The 20,641-nt window shown below is 37.7% G+C and overlaps 1 long non-coding RNA gene and 1 pseudogene across 1 annotated transcript in view; both read right to left on the bottom strand.

Annotated features, from left to right (window-relative positions):
* The window catches only part of LOC132665002 (uncharacterized), a 53,324-nt gene that overhangs the window by 7,524 nt on the left and 25,159 nt on the right, over window positions 1–20,641 (bottom strand). The gene's annotated exons all lie outside the window — the stretch shown is intronic.
* LOC144612742 (cleavage and polyadenylation specificity factor subunit 5 pseudogene) lies at window positions 1,230–19,952 on the bottom strand (annotated as a pseudogene).

Raw genomic sequence — 20,641 nt, 5'->3', positions numbered from 1 at the left:
CAAAAAAGAGAGTCTTCAGGAATTGTTAACCATAATTATTGGATGGTCAGCAAATAGAAGCAGGCAGACTCCTCTTGTATTTCTTGCCTCCCCAGCTATGTCTAGCTATTGAAAGAAATGCTTAGAATTGAAGCATTGTAAGGGTTTTTTTTTCTTCTTCTGGTTTTATTGAGATAAAATTGACGTGTAACATTATGTAAGTTTAAGGTATACAATGTAATGACTTGATACATGCATATATTGTGAAATAGCTACCAAAATGTTAGTTAACATATCCTTTACCTTGCATAATTACCATTTTGCTGCTATAGTGGGAACATTAAAGCTCTACTCTTATAACAACTTTCAAGTGTTTAATATAGTATTATTAACTATAGTCATCATGATATAAAGGATTTTTAAGAACTAGTGCTTGCTACTCAAAGTATGGTCCATAGACCAGCAACACTGCTTGGGAGTTTACTAGAAATGCAGAAATTTAGCATCACCAGGATTTCAGACCTACTGAAATCAGAAGCTGCATTTTAACAAGGGCCCCTGGTAATTTCTGTAATTGATTGAAGTTTATAAAGCACCACCCTAATGACATAAACAGGATTTTTTGGAAGAAAGAGGGGAGGGGAGAGGAAAGGAGGAAGGAAGAAAGGGAGAGAAAGAAAGAAAGAACAAAAGGAAGAAAGAAAAGGAAAAGAAAAGAATGGAGGAAAGGAAGGAAGGAAGGAGGAAAGGGAGGAAGGAAGGAAAGGAAGAAAGAAGAAGGAAAGAAAGAAGAAAAGAAAGAGAAGTCACATACTGTTGAGCATTTTGAGATTGCTGATTGGTCCTAATATATCAGAATAAAATACCAGAGTAAAAGGCTAGCATAAGGATGAGATGTAGCACAAGCACAGTCATGACTATAGTGTATTTATCATAAGATTTGGTTAAGGTTTCTATAATACATTGATACCTAAAGAGGATATGGTATGCTAGAAAAAAATTTTTTGGAGTCCACTTTCTTTAATATACAAAAAATACAGAACAAAAAGTTAAATATTTTCACATCTGGCTACACCACTGTCTAGTTTTTTATATTAACTTTACTATTCAAACAGTGGATAGTAGCTGGCATTTTAGGGATTGGGAAAAAGATGAAACAAAACAAAAACCCAAAACACTTCTTCTACCATGTTTATTCTATACTGTGTACAGCTGTTCTCACAGAGCAACTTTCTCCATCATTCAGAAATTCAGTTGTATATAAAATTGAACCTGCCCCAAAGCCAAGGGAGACTAGAAATGATGGGTCTTTATCCCAGGGCATCATCATACAGTTCAAACAATGGTGCAGCTACCAGCTGCAGTTTTAGGGACTGCATATAAGGTTTCTTCTTGAAGCTGAACCAAAAACAAATTCTTATGCTCCTTGGGTTGTGTAATATGTGCAGAAAGGTCTGGATATTGATGAGATTCAAAATTTGGTTTCTGCCAGTTACCAATGCAGTCATCAATGACCTACAGGGCTTGGTATCTCTGCCATTAAGGATTTTAGTCTTTCAACCTCTTCTCCTGGGTTAAATTTAACACTTCATTTGGTAATTTGAAGAAAGTTGTTCCTAGCTGTAGCAGTAATGCATGGGCCAGCCAATACTCATGCATAATCAGAACCCCTTCTACGACCCTCCTCTTTCTAAGTTTATCAAATTCCTTGCCCATGCAATGAAACCTAGCTACAACAAAGCTATCCTTCTCATAGAGGTACTCTTTTATACCAAAAGTATAATTAGTAAGAGGGTACAGGTGGATGGGGCACCCCAGGGGGAGGGGCTTGGTTGGCTAGATGTACTTGTTGCCAAACTGGTTGACACCCCACCCCTTTTTGCCCGCTCCTCTCCTTTTGTAGCCAGCAGTCTGCAATTAGGTATCACCATGAACATGCTGGTAATCTCAAGCTGGTGGTGAGCTGAAAGGGAGAGGCCCAGAAACTTTCCCTGTGCTGGCAGTGGTATTCTGCATTCTGCTCAGCAGTGCCACCACCATTAACCCTAGAGCATCAATAATCTTTGATTATAGTAGATGCTCATTAAATATTTATTGATTTATTGATGGACCTTTGCCTGACCCAGTAACAGTGTCAAAATATTGAATTAAATAGCTACTAAGTTGGCATGAGCAATACATTTTTTTCTGCTGATCTGAAAATATTTTTTTTCTGATAATCTTTCCTTTTTTTTTCAGAGACACAGTGAAATCTCTATACTGTGGTATATGCTATTTACTCCCTTTGGCATTTAATGACATTTGTTTGTATTAAAGAATATTATGTGGTGTGTATGGCAAATTCTTAGAAGGTGGAAAAATTATGTTTTTGGTAGTTCCTTTAACATCTACATAATACAATTGAGTTCAAATATTTGTAAAAATGAATGAATATACATCTAAAAGAAAATAATTTTACATTGGAGTGGCTTATGATAGGAAATCCTATTTATAGAAATAAAGATTTCAGTTTATTGAATATTTACTGTGTGTTAGGTACTGTGCTAAGTGTATTACCTATGAGGTCTCGTAATTCTCTTAATGACATTATGAAGTAGCTGCCTTCATCCTTACTTTACAGAGGGTAATACTGGAGCTCAGACAAGTCAGATGACTTTCTCAGGGTCACACCATTAGACATGTCAGAAGTGAGTTCAAAGACATCTGACAACTATGCTATTCCTCTTGTCACATAAGAAGCAAGTGGGATTCTAAGTTTGCATTCTTTACATTTCCTATGTTGAGAATTCATAGGAAAGACACTACTAGCATTAGACCCTAGCTGAAAAGATCAAAGAAAACTAGAACTCTCCTGGGAGATCCTTTGAAGAAATTTTATTTTCTTCAGTTTTTTTTTTAAATTTGGGTTACATATGACCAGTCCCTATGGGCTTTGGGTATCTTTACAAAACCTTTGAAGCCAACACACAGCTTACCAAATGACATTGTGTTAACATTATAACGAAGTGGTCATATTTTACATTAGCAAGGGAGATCAGGTCAAAGCTTATGCTTTGAACTCTACTTTTTCTAAAATCCTTTCCTGACTCTCTGCCTACTTTTATTTCTACTTTCTCTCTAGCACGTTCTGGTGTTCATTACATATTTGACACAGACATATGGTAGCCTCATGTGACTAGTTACATGGAGAACCCAGATGTCAGCTTTGGTCTCCTTTCTTAAAATCTAGGTTGGCCTGTATTCCTGTTCCCTGCCTTTCTCAAGATTTTCAGCCTTTTGAAGGCAGGTTCTATCATCAAGGTCAGTAACTGGCTCCAGCTTCTTGCCTTCTCTGAATTCCAGATTTACCATCTTTTGTGTTTTCTCTTTGTTTGTTTCCACTGTGGCCTCTATCTAAGCATGGGTCTTATTCCATTTTTCTCATTTACACAAAAATACCAGTTTTTTGTTTGCTTTTGTTTTTTGCATTCTGCAGACTTTACTGAAAGTTTGAGGAGAGAAATGGAGTCTATATCCTGGCAAAGCAAAATCTTACAATCAAATATTACAGTGTCTCTCATTAAAAGTCCTTCTCCCACTTCTGTAAATTGCTGGACGACTCTTTTTTTCCTTCTCCTTCATTCTCTACCCCCATCCCAACAAAATCCAGTATCTTCCCTCATTTTCTTATGCAAAAAATTCAGCTCTTGTCTGTTCCTGTTTCTAAATTCAGGTCTTGGCCCTTCTTTGCAAAGCTAGACACTCTCTGTAGAACTTCTTAATTATCAAATTCTTTTGGAAGAATCAAGGACTTATATTTTCAGTTACTTATTTTTTAGTTACTTATTAATACAAATATAAATTTTCACTCCCCATCTACAGGCAAATTTCCTTAAGCATAAAGACAGAATCCTGCATCTTTGCTACTCCTATAGGAAATTTAAAAGTTAGTTCATTCATACTTGTCTGGCTGAATAGATAAATAAGAAAGAAAAATAGGTATAGACATGAAGTAGGGAAGGAAATAGAGAAACAAGATGGTTTCTTCACTTAACCTGTTGCTTGGGTGAGCCCAGAAATACCGTACAGTTGGAGGCCCTATCCATTGGTCCTTTGTGTTTGGGTGAGGGTTGATAGACAGTAGCTAAATTCCTTTTCTGTCTCAAAATACTTCTTGCTGTCTACCTTTCTTATTGGATTCCTACCTTTCCAGGTTAGTTTCTGTCATCTTTCCTGCTAACTGCATTGCCCTTTAGATATGCATTTTTCTTCTTTTTTAAAATAATAAAAAATAATAACAATTATTATAATTGGGCTCCAAGCAATTTTTAGAACAACTGTTGCTTTTCATAGGTTTGTTTTGTTTTGGTTTGGTTATGAGCAGGACGAAGGGCATTTATGTTCTAGCTGAAAGGGTAGGATAGATATTGGTCACTCTTTTGAAGACTCTAGATAGAAAAATGTTTATTAAAAGCAAAATATGACCTAGAAGTTATGTGAGATTTTTGCTCTCTTTTTAACTTTTTAACACGCAAAATTATGCACACTTTTTCTCTTTTCTGATCACTAGAGGAGACTTGTCTTTTGTTCTCTCATGAAATAATCTTCTCAAAGCTTCCTTTACTCATGAACTTTGCTTTCAGACAACAAATGTATTCAGATTTGCAACTTTGGATAGTCCTCAGTATATGAAAAGTGTACATGGTCTTCTGTGCTATTTCGTTTATTGTGACATTGCAGGTCCTATGTGGGTGTACTGTTCACAAAGAGAAATATTGGGATCATGGGAAGTTGTTTCACAGGTCAGCCAAGCCATAGCATAGTAGTGCTTATGAACTACTCTACTGATGCCTTATTATGAGCTACTGACATAGAATAAAAGGAGAGATTCTTTTAATAAAGATGAAATGCATGGTTCATTGAAGGAAGCAGAAATGTCACCTGCTACTTCAAAATTGAACCATTTGTTTGAACATTTGTGTTGCTTTATTTGCTGCTTATCAAAAGATTTAGATAGGTCTTGCAAAGTCCTTATTGAATTTGGGAGTGTAACCATAGAAAAATAAAGTAAAAACAAACAAGAGTACAGTAAAATTTAAGAGGCAAATTCATATATAGAAGTCTTTGTGATTTCACAAGGAATGATCAAGCAGGCCACGTAGTTGGTGGGGGAACCAAGTAAACCTGGACTAAGAGACAAAGAAGAGCTGATTGCACAGAACCCCAAGTTGTAAAGCTGATATTCAAGCTTTACAATCTTTAGGTACTATTCTCTGGTTTCCTCCAAGTGGTTTGTTAATGCCTAATCAGGAAGCTTTGGACTTAAGTATTTCTTGTATGCATTCAAGAGGCTATTGGTAAAATAATTGCACTTTCCCCCCTATTTTTCCTAGAAACAAAAGAAATGGACTTATATTCATATGAGTGAATTAGGTTTACTAGATGCTAAACTTCTTAAGATAAGGATTTGGGCTTTATTTATTTTTTAAAATTCCCCTCACACTTAGCCCAGTGATGGGCACCAGATAGATAATAATACATATTTTGTGTTTGTTTTCATTTGTTGTTGTTAAACATAAAGAGAAGTGACTGACAGTTTGATTAACACGAACGGAGAGCTACCGAAAAGTAGGCAGATTCTCATTAGTCTGAGATTGTTTAGGTAGGTGCTATATGAAGTCTGTGGAAACAGCCAAATGACCATTCAAACTCTTTTCGCATCTAAAGAATCTGCTAGTCAATCTAAATACTTATGATAAACTGTGTAATAGGAGGAAACAATCATAAAATGACCCTTTCCAATTGCTTCAGAGACAAGCAAATTAACACTTTGTCACAGACCCATTTATTTTAATTGTTCTCTCCTAGGTAATATCAAAAAGTCAACATGGGTAGAGGAAACAGAAAAACAAAACAAAACAAAACAATTTGTTCCTCATTAAATGTTAGAAAAGTCCAAGATAAACCTATTTAAAATTGATCTGATAAGCCCTGAGAACTGTGATGCACTGATGTGTTTTCCCCCCGCTAATGGTCTTCAGCTAATATTTATCCATTGCTTTGAGTAACCATTAATCTCTTGTGTTGAGAAACTCCACAAATGCAATTTCTAGGACATTTAACCTTTCCACGTTTGCTGTCTCTTGAGTTTGGGTGACTCGGTTGTGGTGTATACTCAATTTCATTTCGTTTTCTTGGGTCCCAATTGCCAAGATAATAGCACCAACTCCATTTAAAATTAGTCTTTCTTCTTCCACAACACAGTGATATGTTCCCAAGGTATAATGAAGTTAAATTCATTTTGCCTTCCCATACTTACATTCTTATCCATTACTACCTTCTCTTCCCTGCAATGCATTCCCTGCTATTTTTCTCTTCTATAATTTGACATCAGGAATGGCCACACAGGAAACAGCTGAGCAGTGTAAATGCCTTTCTAATGATCTCAAAGCTTCACCACAAGCTTAATAATATTAATGTCCTTGGTTCAATCTTCAGTGGTTTTATTTTTATTCTTTTTTTTTTTTGTAGTTTGTTGCTGCTGAAAAATTCTCATAAGTTTAAATATGCAGTGAACTTAAGTTCACTTTTTAGCCTAAGGATGTCAGATCCACCTTTTCTCTCCTCCCTCTTCTCTTTTCTGTTTCTAGTTACCCCAGTCTGGGCCTGACAAGTAAAGCTTTTGAAAAAATGACCACGGTTCTGAACAAAGCCTGTTGTTGCAGGTAATTGTTGAAATATCAAGGGTATTGCGTCCTCCATTACTTAAGCTCTCATTTGTGGTTTTCATGGTTTTGAGGAATGTTTATGGCTGACAGTCCTTTCTTTACAGCTCTATCCTTCAAGCTCCGGCTGATACTGCTGAGAATGACCGCTTGAGTGACTGATAAAATGTCAAGATGCCATTATTTCCAAGAGAGTGTTTGGGAGCAATAAGATCTGTTTCAATTTATCTCATACACCTGAATTTAAGTCTTCAGATTTAACTTCATTGGCTGCTACAACCAAATTGTCTCCGGGTTTTTAAGAGAGGAGCCATCATGGAATGCAAAGAGGGTAATAATGATGGTCACGCCATGACATTTGTGTTGTATTTCACTGTGCACATTGGTGCAATATTTTGGACTTAATTAATACTCTCCAGGAACCTCAGTTTATGGATGGCAATAACCATATTTTAGACCATGTGAAATACTGCAACAAAAATTCAATTCATAAGGCAGATGGCAAAGCCTAGTTTGAAGAACAACAAAACAGGAAGATTTACAGTGAGTTTCAGAACTCTTCAACTGGAATCCAGCCACTGCCAAAGCTCTGTTATTTCACTGGAGGGTAACAATCTGTGAGGGTCATTAGTGTCCTCATAAAAACTGAGATTAAAAAGTAGTCAAATGAAATGAATAAATAGTTGAGGCTTTTTCTGTGAAACAGAAGTGGAGTTGTTTAAAAAGCAAGGTTTCCAAATGTTTAGAAAAATCATTCTGTAGTCATTTGTTTTCAACCTGGAATGTACTAAAGTAGTAATTTTTAATGGAATGACAAGGATCTTGTTACATTCTCAAGCGTGCAATATACAAGAAAACATTTCATAAGCAGGTGTATTTTCTCCCTGTCTCTTTCAGAGCTAAGAACTCATTGTGGAAACAGTTATGATGGAGAAGAAGGGCTAATGAACAGAATGCTAGTAACACCACTGCCCAGTTACCTTGGTGTTTTTGATTTTGGCACTGCCGCAAGCGCCATATAAAATAAAGAATGGTTCATATAGGTTTTAATCAGATGAAGCACAAAGTTCATAAATAGTTTAGATGCCCTTTAAGGTTTCTGAGACTAGCTAGGGAAGGCTACTGAGGTGGAGATTCGACAACCCACAGACCCAGGAAGCAACCTGCCTCTGCCTAAGTGCTAAAGAAAATGGTACGTTGAAATGAATTTTTAAAAATTAAAGTGAGAGCCATGCAACATCATAGGATTTTAATTGTTTCAGAATAGACTTCCATCAGTGCTTGCGTGCGTGCGTGCTTGTGTGTGTGCCCATGCATGTATGGAACTTGTAGCAATTATTCACATTAATATTTCTTCTATTCTAAAAATCACAACTCTGTTTAGTTACTATAAACCTTATTGAGTGGGGAGGGAAGAGTGGGATAGAGCAACGATTTACATTTCCATTTTCTAAGACCAGAGATCTTGGAAGGATCTGAAAAGTAGAGACATTAAGTATATGTAAGATATCTAGAAATTTCTTACAACCATGATTTGTATCACGTCAACTCTAGTGTGGACCATCCTACTTCTAACCATTGCCCCTGGCCAATTGGCCAAGACAATACAAGTACCTTATGGAGAGTTAGAAATTCAGATGTTACTCTTATAAATCTGCTGTTTGAGTATATGTACTCTAGACCAGAGCTCCCCCTTGATGTGTACCTTAGCAACCTGAAGTACTGTGAATGGGTTATAGATGTGCTGAGATAATGATCCCATAGCCTTCTTGGTGGCCAAGCAGGCCTGAGGTGCCCCCAGATGGTTGCCTTTAGCTATGATTGGCCTTTACAGATAATCCTATTGTTGCATAAAAATGTGTCCACTTTCTCTGTTGTCATCATATGTACATAGTTGCAAAGAACTGCTCCAGACCTCAATTTCCTATGAAATGAGGGAGATTGGACAAATTGATTCTCATGGTCCATTCCATCGCTGTAATTCTGTGAGCATATATCAGCTTGTGTTAAAATACCCAGCACACCCTGTTCCTTTAGCCATAGTTCCTTCAGCCACAGAGGCCCATAAAAATTGAATTAAAAAACATGGAAAAATGTAGTAGAGTATATTTCATGTACTGGAAATCTACTACCTGATTTTTATTGGACTCTGTGCACAAGAGGAAATCCTTGTTTTCGTGGTAGCAAAGGAGCCCATGGAACTATAACATGATCTATTATTTAAAAATATTGTTATATTAAAAGACCTATGACATACCTCTGTGATCTATCCAGTCTTCTGCCTCTTCTATTTTATTTGTTGGTTTTGGCCATCCCCAGTGGTTAGCTAGATGAGCTCCCACTCTATGCAGAGAAGAACTTGCAAGGGGAAAAATAATTATTGGCTCATTTCGTTAGTCACCATGAGTGAGTATGTGAGGAAAAGGAGGAAGACAATGGAACTGGCTGACTCCTACATGTTCTATAGCAGTCCCTTTATAAGAAATCAAAATTAATTATTTGCTGAAAATGATGCAATGATTTTCTTCTAGATTCAGGGTACTGGAGAAAATCATCTTTGTCTTCATTTTACTTTTAGTTACATTTCAGAATTCCACATGAGGTTTGCAATCATCTTCTGACATCTTCAAGATCCTGTGTATTCCCTTGGAGAGACATCGTTCTTTATAGATCTCATAGACAAAGACCAAGTAAAATAACATCATTTCACTCTACAAAACTTCATGTTAGCACACAATTACTTCTGAAGTCTGCCTTGACTGATTAGAATAAAGTTGGTAATTCAATCCTTTATATATAGCTCCAATATGTTTTAATTACTCTGTGTTCCTTAATATATCTTTTTCTAAGGTAAAGGACATAATGCTTATGAAACAGCTTAGACAAAAGACTTTATTATCATTTAGTTAACTAGACTATAAGTACAAGAAAATACTATATTAACTTATTAAATATTTTTTCCTCATTTTGCCATCATGCCTATTTCCTTTAAATGCTATTTTATAATTATTTAATGTGTCTTTGTTTATAAATATAGTAAGGGCAAGGGCAAGCTCAAGACTCCTATAAACTGCCTGGTCAAGTATTTATAACTATGTTCTGTTTCCTTACCATATGCAATGAAAAGGAGAAGCAAGTGTGTTCACTGCCCATCTAACCCACAATGGTACATTTGAGAAAACAAGGTCAACATTTATAAAACAATTTTAGAAAAATATGAGAAATAATTGATAAAGTTCTAAGGTACCCTAAACGTTTGGTATCATGGAAGCTTGAGAAGACATGATTACTTGCAGATAGCTGTGAGTTTGGGGGATCAGGGGAGACCTCTCTGAAGTTGGTGCTAAGTGGTCTTTAGCAGAGGAATAGGATTCATATTTACAGAAGGGGAAAACGTGCATGAGTAAATACTTTTCTTAAAAATACCATTACATGGGATGCCTGGGTGGCTCAGTCAGTGGAGCACCCGACTCTTGATTTTGGCTCAGGTCATGATCCCAGGGTCATGGGATCAAGCATGGAGTCATACTCCGTGCTGAGCATGGAGCCTGCTTAAGATTTTCTCCCCAGACCCTCTACCTCTTCCCCTCTCCCCTGCTAATGCTCTCTCTCTCTCTCAAATAAAAAAAAATACCATGACACATTGTTGCTACCCAAATTTCCGCTCTTTATATCAGAACAATGTCTTTTACAAATTGCTACACATTCATAACTTTTTTTTGAAAAGAATATTAATAACAGTAGTATGGTATACATGAATATACTACGCCACCAGAATGTGAATTAAGCATCAGTTAAAGTCAGCAAATACTTTCAAGCACTCACTATATATAAGGGTCAGCACTACATGTTATGAAAAATATAAAGATATAAATATAAAAATGGAGTACTTGATCACTTTATTAAAGAGAAAATAATCTGGGAGGTTGGAAATATCATTTTAATATAATGGAGAAAGTGAGGAATCAGTTAACTTGAATTTAATGTCAACATTTCCCGATTTGTTGTTAGAACATAGGGGAAACCTCTTACCCTTCCGAGGTTTTAGTTTTCCTTCTTACAAGTGCAGGAGTTGGATTAGACTAATTCTCTTTCCCATGATCATGGCCATTGCCCTTGGGCAATTTCTTGCCATCTCTAGGATGTACTATTACCACAGATTCTTAATTGAACTCTGTTTCCAGATTTGCTCTCCTCTTGTCTTACCCTCCATATATATGCCAAGAAAATAAATTATAGCTCTGATCTGACCCTGGCATTCACCTTGCCACTCTTAAGGCTCTCTTTAGGGTCTTTGTGGGGGCAAAATCCCAGTTCTTTACCATGGTACAGGAGTCTGTCTGTAATCCGTCTCTAATATATGCCCTTTTTCTTCAGTCTTCTAGCCACTCTAAAATTTCTGGTTTGCATCTAGGTAATACCGAAGTACTGGTAGCTTCCCAGAAGTACCATATTGCCTCTCACGACTGGGAAGTTTGTTTGTGTATGTGGTACTTTTTATAGGGAACATCCTTCCTTTTTTCTTCAAGCTGAGCTCATGTATTTTCTAACCCCTTGCCTTCCTGCCATCCGTTCTCAGTGTTTCTATGAAGCTCCACAATCACCGAGCCTCCATTTTGTCTATATCTGTCACCCCTTCAGTCATTAATTTCTTTTAAGTTGGGCACTGCATTGCATTCACTTTTTCTTGGAACATAGGAGGCACTCAATATATACTCTGGAATGAATGAATCCATGAATGAAGAGTGTGTATTCTATATCCTATGATAGTGGAAACTCATAGAATACAGATATGGAAAAATTATTATGAGCCTAGAATGGAAAGAGAAGTTAGTGTTAGGTAGAGGGAGTGAATTAGCCAACTTTTGATGAGTGGGATTTTTATTTATTTTTTATTATTTTATTTTATTTTATTTTGTTTTATTTTATTTTATTTTTATTAAAAACATTTTTTTAACATTTATTCATTTTTGAGAGACAGCGTATGAGTGGGGGAAGAGGCAGGAAGCAAGGGAGACACATAATCTGAAGCAGGCTCCAGGCTCTGAGCTGTCAGCACAGAGCCTGACATAGCACTTGAACCAGGAACTGTGAGATCATGACCTGAGCTGAAGTCAGACGCTGAACCAACTGAGTCACCCAGGCACCCATGAGTGAAATTTTTAAAAGGCAAAAATAAGGAGGAATAAAATTCCAAGCAGTTGGTTGTGTGCTTGGGTGGCTCAGTTGGTTGAGCATCCAACTCTTGATTTTGGCTCAGGTCATCATCCCAGGGGCATTGTATTGAGCCTCACATCGGTCCCATGCTCAGCGTGGAGCTTGCTTGGGACTCTCTCTCTCTCTCTCTCTCTCTCTCTCTCTGTCTCTCTCTCTCTGTCTCTCCCTCTCCTTCTTCCCTGCTCTTGCTCTCTCTCTCTTAAAAAAAAAAAAAGAATTTCAAGCATTTGGAACAGATATGAGAGAAAGGATATTTAGGGAGTTTGACTTATTCTGAAGCATTCCCAAACTTAGTGGTTTAAAAAACAACTTCTTGTTTTCTGTCGTGGTTCTGTGGGGTAACCAGGCTCTCCTAAGGAGTTTTTGTTAGGGTATCTAAAGCAGTTGTCTTCAGAGAATAGCTGGGACCAGATCATCTGAAGGCTCAACTGAACTGGAAGTCCAAATGGCTGGCATTTGTGTCTCAGTACCCTCCAAGAGCCTATCTATCAGAGTAGCATAGACTTCTTACAGAAGCTGCAAGAGGCAGGAGTTGGAACTTGATGGCTCAGTTAAGGATTATGACAAGAAGAATCACGACATCACTTTGACCTATTCTATCAATCAAAACTTTCAAAGGGTTCATCCAGATTCAAGGGGGGTGGAGAATAGACTCCACCTCTCAGGGGCAAGAAGAATACATTCTGCAGAAAAACACATGAGATAGGAGACATTGCTGCAGCCCTCTTGGAAAATACACTCTACCACAGGCTTTTTTTCCCCTGAGAATAGTAAGGGGTGTGTGTAGGTCACAGAGAGGGGAATATGGGCTCTTACACAGTAAGGAAAGTTAGCTTGAGTCCAGAGAGCTTTGAGTGCACAATCTCATTAAAGTTTTTTTTTTTTTTTTAATTTTTTGTCAACGTTTTTTTATTTATTTTTGGGACAGAGAGAGACAGACAGAGCATGAACGGGGGAGGGGCAGAGAGAGGGAGACACAGAATCGGAAACAGGCTCCAGGATCTGGGCCATCAGCCCAGAGCCCGACGCGGGGCTCAAACTCACGGACCGCGAGATCGTGACCTGGCTGAAGTCGGACGCTTAACCGACTGCGCCACCCAGGCGCCCCTCATTAAAGTTTTAATAAAAGGTGTGCCGTTCTATCAGTAGGTAGTTCATGGGGTTTTTCATTCTGCTGGAGTAGTTGCTCTCTTTCAACCCTCCAGAAACTTTTTGTTTTAATATGGCTTTGTTCTACATTGACCTATTTTGCTGAAATTGTATACCTTATGATAGGATATCAAGATGTCTCTTTATTTCTTATTTTTAACACAGTCATTCATCTTGAGACAAAATGGAAGCTGAGCAAACTTATCAAAGAGGAATATCTTCTGTATATTTGATAGATTTTGGTGAAATTTAGTACACATGTAGGGGTTGTAGAAATAACAGATTGCATTGGGGGATGGCTACAGTTCACTGAACTGCTAGGGTAGCTGCCTTTGAATACTTTCCAAAAAATCGCTTGCAGTAATTGATGCCCTGGGAGAAGCTAATGTATTGGCAGAGGGAATAGAAATTTAAGAAAACTATGTAGTGATTTGGTCGATGACATAGCCAGACTATATAAATTTAGACACAACTGCCATTTTAGTGAAAATCGGTTTTTGGGTTTTTTCTCCCCCCCCGCCTCCCCTGCCAAAGTTTCTAAGTAATTATATCTCTACTTCAGGGTGCTTAGATAGGTACAGCTTCTGGGTCCAAGAAATCTTAGGAAGATTTTCAAAAAGCCAGAGCACTCTAAGTAACAGCCCATCTGTCCCCTAATTTTAGAGTATTTTTTTAAAAAGAAAGATCTCTTTAATTTTTATTGCCCACCTCTAAAATATAATGCAAATGACTCAGCAGGCTACCCTGGTAGATGATAAACAAATGTTACTTGCTAATTTCCTGTTCTATTGCCTAACTTATCTACACAAGTAATGGCAGTACCACGGAAAATGCTATCACTGTGTTGAACTTTAGTGTCATGTCAATGAGCACACTGAGAGGCTTTCTAGGAAATGGTCTTATGAAAACCATTAATGCTTTCATAATGTGAATGTGTTTTTTAAAAAAGATGTTCACTGCATGACAGGGTTTTTCTGTGAGGACTCTGTTCTTAGTACCAGAAGAATCAATTTCTTCTGTGAACCTGGCTTGGGTTTTATCTTCCAAACATTAAGTGATGTAACTGCTAGCTTCCTTTTTTTTTTTTTTTTTTTTTTATTGTAGTTCTCTTGGAAGTTTGGAGACAAATTTGTGTTCCATTTCCAGTATGTGCTCTGTATTATACTATGTACACTTTTGAATTCTACTTTAAATCCTTTAGGGACAACCAGGTACAAAACAAATAATCAATCACATAGTGAATTTATCTCAAGTTGATTGATCCAGGATTCATCTGCTGTAACAGTTGATTAACCCTACATATGGACATCAACCTCACAGAGTTCTGGGAAATTAAGAAGTTGCAATCCCCTTCTTTGATTCATGCAAGTTAATTCATCTTTCAAGTGAAGTAAAATAGAAATGGTTGGCTAGACTTCACCCTAAATAATGTGTGGTGATGGTGATGGTTTAGGAAACAGCCAATAGTTTAAAAAATTGTTTGGGGATGTACTTAGAGTTTCTGGCTTCTCCACATGGGGACTTTACTTCCAAATTGACTTTAGTTGGCAAATATTATAGAAAGCTTAATTATAACAGGGGCTCTGAATTACTTTTCTGTTCATTGACAGAATGTCTACACCAGCCCTACGTTTTTTATGGATTGTCTCACATATCTCTCCTGCTGAGGCTGTCAGAGAAATCTGTGAGATGTGAGGCCAAGAACAGCGTCCTCTGCTAAATATGTGCAAAGGGAAGGGGGTGAGTTTTGATGGCACATATATTTATTTTTTGCTCCATTGGCTGATATAAATGAGGAAAAAGTCTAGATTAAAGAGAATAGGCCCTCTTAATAAAATACTGAAACTTGGATACCAAAACATAGTACTCTTTCCAGAGTGTTCACGTCTTTATTTGTAAAATGTATAAAGTATTCCCGTTGTTTAGCCTATGGTTTTATGCACATTGTAAAAGCAACAAATAACAATTTATGATGGAAATAAACCACGTTTGTGGTTCACTACCACCCAAACTGTGCTGACACTGACTCTCAATCTCTTTGACTTTGGATTCAGAACACAGTGACAAATGCTACCCAGCTGTCTGTCAGAAATAAATTTCTGGATTAAATCAACAGAGCTTCAACTCAATCCGGACAACATTGTGGCAATGTTGACAGTATAAGGGCATGACTCTGAGGAACTCATCTGAAATGAATCCTATCATAGACTCATGCAGTAACATTTCAGAGAACCAAGAAAGTGCAAGTGAGTTTGGGTTCGTTTTCTGGATAAGCAAGTGAAGACACTCCCTCCCCACTTCAAACCTGTGTTCCATAATAGGGAACATGTATTATTCTTTGTGGAAATCCTTTGTGTGCAGGACATGAGTAGAACTTTGAATCAATTAATTACTCAAACAATGACTAAGCTGTAAGTGCCTATCAGGGCATAATAATTATCTCAGTGACAGATGCAAATATGCAGAAGACACTATTCTTCCCTTTGACCAGCTTAACATCTACTTGGGAAGATGGTCTATGGGCATAAAATAGAAGCAAATTAAAATGGTTTGGGGAGGAAGTTTCACAGAAGTTTAAAAGCAGGAGAGGAAAAACCTGATAAGGCAAATTTATGCCTCACAGAAGAGAAAGTGGATTTTTCACACCCTTGCCCTCTCTCCTTTGGTTCACCGATGGTGAGTGACTATTTACCTCTGAACTTGTGAAATAAGCAATAAATAGTACCCTTAAAATCTGAGTCACTTTTAGTTGGGTATTCTGTTATTTGCAGATGAAAGTGTCCTGCCATGAAAACCAGCTATTCTGGATTTAAACTCATGAGAGTTCTGATGTATTCTGGCTTGTGTAAAATCATCTAAAACATTCCCTTGGGATGTTGCCATTTTTCAAATACTTTGTTCTTTGACCCAGTTAGAGCATATATTTACTAATTCATAAAATACACTTTTATTGAATTATCTTCCATGAGATAGGCCCCATGCTGGGCACTAGAAATTTAAAGATTAATGAGATGTCCTTCCATTTACAGAGCTCACAAGCTACTGGGTGGCTGGGTGGATAGGTGAGGGGGATGGCGAGAGGAGACACAGAAACAACTAATTTTAATGAATTGCCCTAAGTTCTGATATAATTATAAGGTGCTTTGTGGAATGAAGGAGAGAGAAGTGGAATGGAAGGAAAACAGTGGGAATGACTTCCTAAGAGAAAGTTTCTCCAGGATATTTTAGGAAGTCTTTTTAATGATGGGAGTTGTAGACACCATGGCAGGATGGAGCCATCATTTGACAGCCATCCTTTTCTCTGAGACCAGAGAAATTATGAGCTATAAGCTACAAGGATCTGGTTCCATCTCTGCCATTAACTTACTCTGTAACTGTGGTAGTCACTCCTGTTCTTGAGCTCTTCTTCCCTCCCTTCTAAAGGGAAGGTCATTAAGCCATCATTTGGGTACAGGTGTGAGGCTAGCCTGAAGAAAAGGAGGGATGCCTAAAAGGGTGTTCCTAGTGACAGAAAGAGGGCAACTGGGTGTGGAGTATGAGCAGTAGGCTCAGGAAAATTGCAAGGAGAAGAAATAAGCCAACTAAAACAATAATGAGAAAGGCCAACATAGTTTGCCATGTGCCAGGCCTAAACTCTTTACTTCTATTAACAAATTTTGTCTTCACAATAATCTTTTATGGTACACACTGTTCATATCCTCATATGACTGAGACCCAGGGATATTAAATATCTTACCCCAAGTCACACATTAATTATTATAACCTAAGCAAATGGGCTGCATTGTAACCTAAGTGCTTGTAACACTCTTCTGCATTATGAGCTCTGGTTGATTCATACCATGAAGGAAATGAGACTGTGAATGAAACAAAAGATAAATTCCAATTTCAAAATTAAGGATGGCAGAGGGAAAAAGACACTGTTGTGATGTTCTTGAGCATCTAGCCTCATTTGTAATCTCTAAGCAATCTGAAGATCAAGGTAAAGTAACTACATAGAACTGAAACATGTTTAGGCTAATGAAAATAATTTGACTATGAGAATAAAGTAATGAATCATTTCAGATTTCATTCTACTATACCTTCTAAGGGTAGGGGTGGAATGAAGGAAATAGTCTAGGTGAAGAAAGATGCTAAACTGAATTAATGTATTTGCAGTGGAGATAGAGAGAAGTGAATGGGTTTGGGTCACAGAGGAAGGAAAAGCACAGGATTTGGTGATTGAAGTGGGAGGAGGGTAAAAGGAGAAAAAGGAGAAAAGTGGGGATGACTACCAGGTTTCTGCCTCAGGTAAGTGGATAGATGATCTTATCTTTTATGGAGATAAATTATGAATACGGAAGAGGTGCATATTTGGGGAAGTGGAATAATGAGTTCATTTTTTTGACATGTTGAATTTGAGGTGCCTCTAGGATGTTCAAATGGAAGTGTTCACTATATGATTCTGGAGCTCAGGAGAAGGATATGGCTGGACTGTGAAAATCATCAGCACACAGGAACTTCTGGAGTCATAGGAATAGATGAATTCTCCCGGGAAGACAAAGTAAAATGAGAAGGGAAATGAAAACACAACCCAAATATTTAAAGTGCAGTAAAAGAATGTAAGTCGTTGAAGAAATGGCTAGAGAGGTAGAACAAAAAAACAAAGAATGGGGTTTCCAAAGAAGCCAAGGAGAGTGGGCACAAGGGTTTCAGTAGAATGGAAACAATGTTCGCCACTGCAGAGAGGCCAGGTACTGTATCTACTGACCTTTGGAAGAATAGATTCACTGGAGCAGTGGGGTAAGGAGGGGCTGGAAGGGGAGAGGAAGTGAAGACAATGGTTGTGGGCAACACTTTAAAGTACTGACTGGTGAAGTAAGAGAGAGAGAGATGTCTGGATGGAACAGACTTTAGGCATATTTAATGTTGACTAGAAGGAGCAAGTAGCAAGGGAACTTTTAAAGACAGAGTACACAGGGGGAGTATTCTGAATAATGAGAAAACAGTTGTGAAATAAACAACATCGACAAGTAAAAAAACAAGTTATTTTTATATATGCCTCTGTATCCAGACACCAACAGGGACTTCTGTCTAGAACTGCTTTCCTGGGTACCCCCGAAGGACTTGTAGGAATGGTGTATCAGTATGCTTAGGAAACATAGTTTCTCTCTCTGAAGAAGATCAGAGAGCCAATATGCTCCCCAATATATTTATGGTCTTCACTGTGGGAGTGAAGGGGGTTGGGAGAAACCTTCTACAAAGATGAGCACAGGTAAGAAATAAATCAATATGAGCAAAGGTGGTTTATTAGCAGTTATGACTAAAACAATAAGCATTATCAGATTTAATGAGTCTGGTCAGGCAAACCTTGGGTCTGTGAAGTAAATTGTAGTTTTTTTGGCAACAAGAAGATAGCCCAGTGGGCTGTGTATATAAAGATGGCTTGGGCGGGGGGGGGAGGGGGAACAAACAAAAAGAAGAAAAACAACAACAACCCAGCCCACTGGTCCTGGGATGGAACACTAATTCCTGAGTGGCTATAGTATCTATTTTTAAGAGAAGAATGCTAACTACTCCTTTTCTCTCATTTATTTGTTCATTCAAGCCAACATTTAATTTGGCCCCTGTTTGTATGCCAAGCACTGTATTGGGTTCTGAAGGACTCAAAAATTAATAAAGCCCCATTCTTATTTTCATGGGGTCACAGTTTCCTGGGAAAGTGAGACATAAAGATAGTCCTTGTGGAATGTGGTAATTGCTATCTGTAAAAAAAAAAAAAAAAAAAAGTATGTAGAAGGAACCATGGGTGCCTAATCCTTCCTCGGCTAAAGGAAAACTTCAGATGAGAGTCAAAAGATCTCCCCTTGTTTTGAAACTACAGAAATAAATGAGTCTATTTCAGCCATCCTTTTTCATAAAGGCATTTTTTCCATACTTAAAATACTTACATATCTTTTATCTTGATGAGAAGCTCCTTACCCCATTTATACTTGCTAAGCATGTTGGCATGAATGTATTTAAAGTTTATTTATTTATTCTGACAGAGAAAGAGAGCAGGGGAAGGGGCAGAGAGAGAGGGAGAGAGAATCCCAAGCAGGCCCTGCACTGTCAGCACAGAGCCTGATGTGGGGCCTGAAACCATAAACTGTGAGATCATGACCTGAGCTGAAACGAAGAGTCAGACACTTAACCAACTGAGCCACCCAGGTGCCCTGGCATGAATGTATTTATAAAAGGATCACAGAATTCCATTGCTGGATGAGACTTGAGCAGTCATTCTAACCACCATACTGTCAATTGAAGAGTCCACCATTATTCAAGCTGTTATCCATATAAATCACTCATTACCACTCTAAAATGATTCTCACTTATTGTGTAGTGTTTTTTACTTATACACATATGTATTTGTATAGTTACTGAAGTAAAAATACAATATTTTTCTACTACTATTTAACATTAGATTTTTTTCCATCTTATTACAGTTTATGTACTTTTGATTTGAATGGCTGCATGATAGTTTGTTGTCTCGATCTACCTTAAGATACTAGGTAATTCCTGTAATTTTGGGCATGCACAACCACTCCACTTTATAGATAAAGAAACTGAGGCCAGTTAAGGTAACTTCCTGCTTTGGGTCTCTGCCAATACTTTCTTTATGCCATGTTGTCACTTTTATATGGAAGATGAGAGTTTTAGCTGATTCAAAATTATTGGCAAAAAGTCCTGTGAGGTTGGTTTCCTTAATGCTGGTGTATCATTTGGTATTTGTAAAATATCAAATCATAATGAAAAGCAGGTACCTGCTGAAAATTGAGGAGACTGGTCAACAGACAAGGGAATATGGGTCACTTTTTCCTCTGATCTGACAGGAGCTGCTTTTGCCATGTTGGACAGATTCCGAAGAGATCCTGTATTCTCATCCATGCATGTTAATGGACAACATGAGCTTGCTTCATGCCTCAGGTATTTAAAGCAGTAGCAGGTTTCTAAAGAGCTGGGATAAATGTGGGTAAGACTAACATAGGTGGAAGCTAGTAGAATAGGTCACCCATTGGAAGTTGTTTTAGGAGGGCATGTCTTGGAGAAAGAGAACACTACCATGGGGGAAAGGAGGGTCTTGGAAACTTAGATATGGAGCTATTTAAGGGAGGTAGGAGAGGCCCATCAGACCTCTCAAATACTAGAGTGTTGGTCCCGGAAGGGACATTAGAGACCATTTTAATTCATCAAATACCTAATTAGATAACGGGTTGAACTAAAACTCAAATATCATAATGTCAAATTGAACGTGCTGTCCATCAGAGGATGAATAATACCGGTGACAATTTTTTCCTCCTTCAATTATTAAGCATTTTCACATACAATTTCAACTTCCTTTTTAAAAACTCTAGTCAATTTAAAATACGTGTTTTAAAGTATAGTCCAGTTAAATAGACTAGCAGTATCTTCATTCAGTAACACCTGTCTACACTCTACTTCTAAAAATGCCGATCTAATTGGGTCAGGGTTGAAGGAACATAACAGATAAAAGTTAGAAGCAGGAGGAAAAGGAGTGGTAAATGTGTTCCCCTTCTAGCATCCCAAAGGATGTGTGCAAGTAAAATGACAGAATC

Source organism: Panthera onca, chromosome D3 (assembly GCF_046562875.1).
Source record: "Panthera onca isolate mPanOnc1 chromosome D3, mPanOnc1 haplotype 2, whole genome shotgun sequence".
NCBI lineage: Eukaryota > Metazoa > Chordata > Mammalia > Carnivora > Felidae > Panthera > Panthera onca.
Note: the sequence above shows the minus strand (reverse complement) of the source record. Positions and strands in the feature narration are given on the sequence as shown.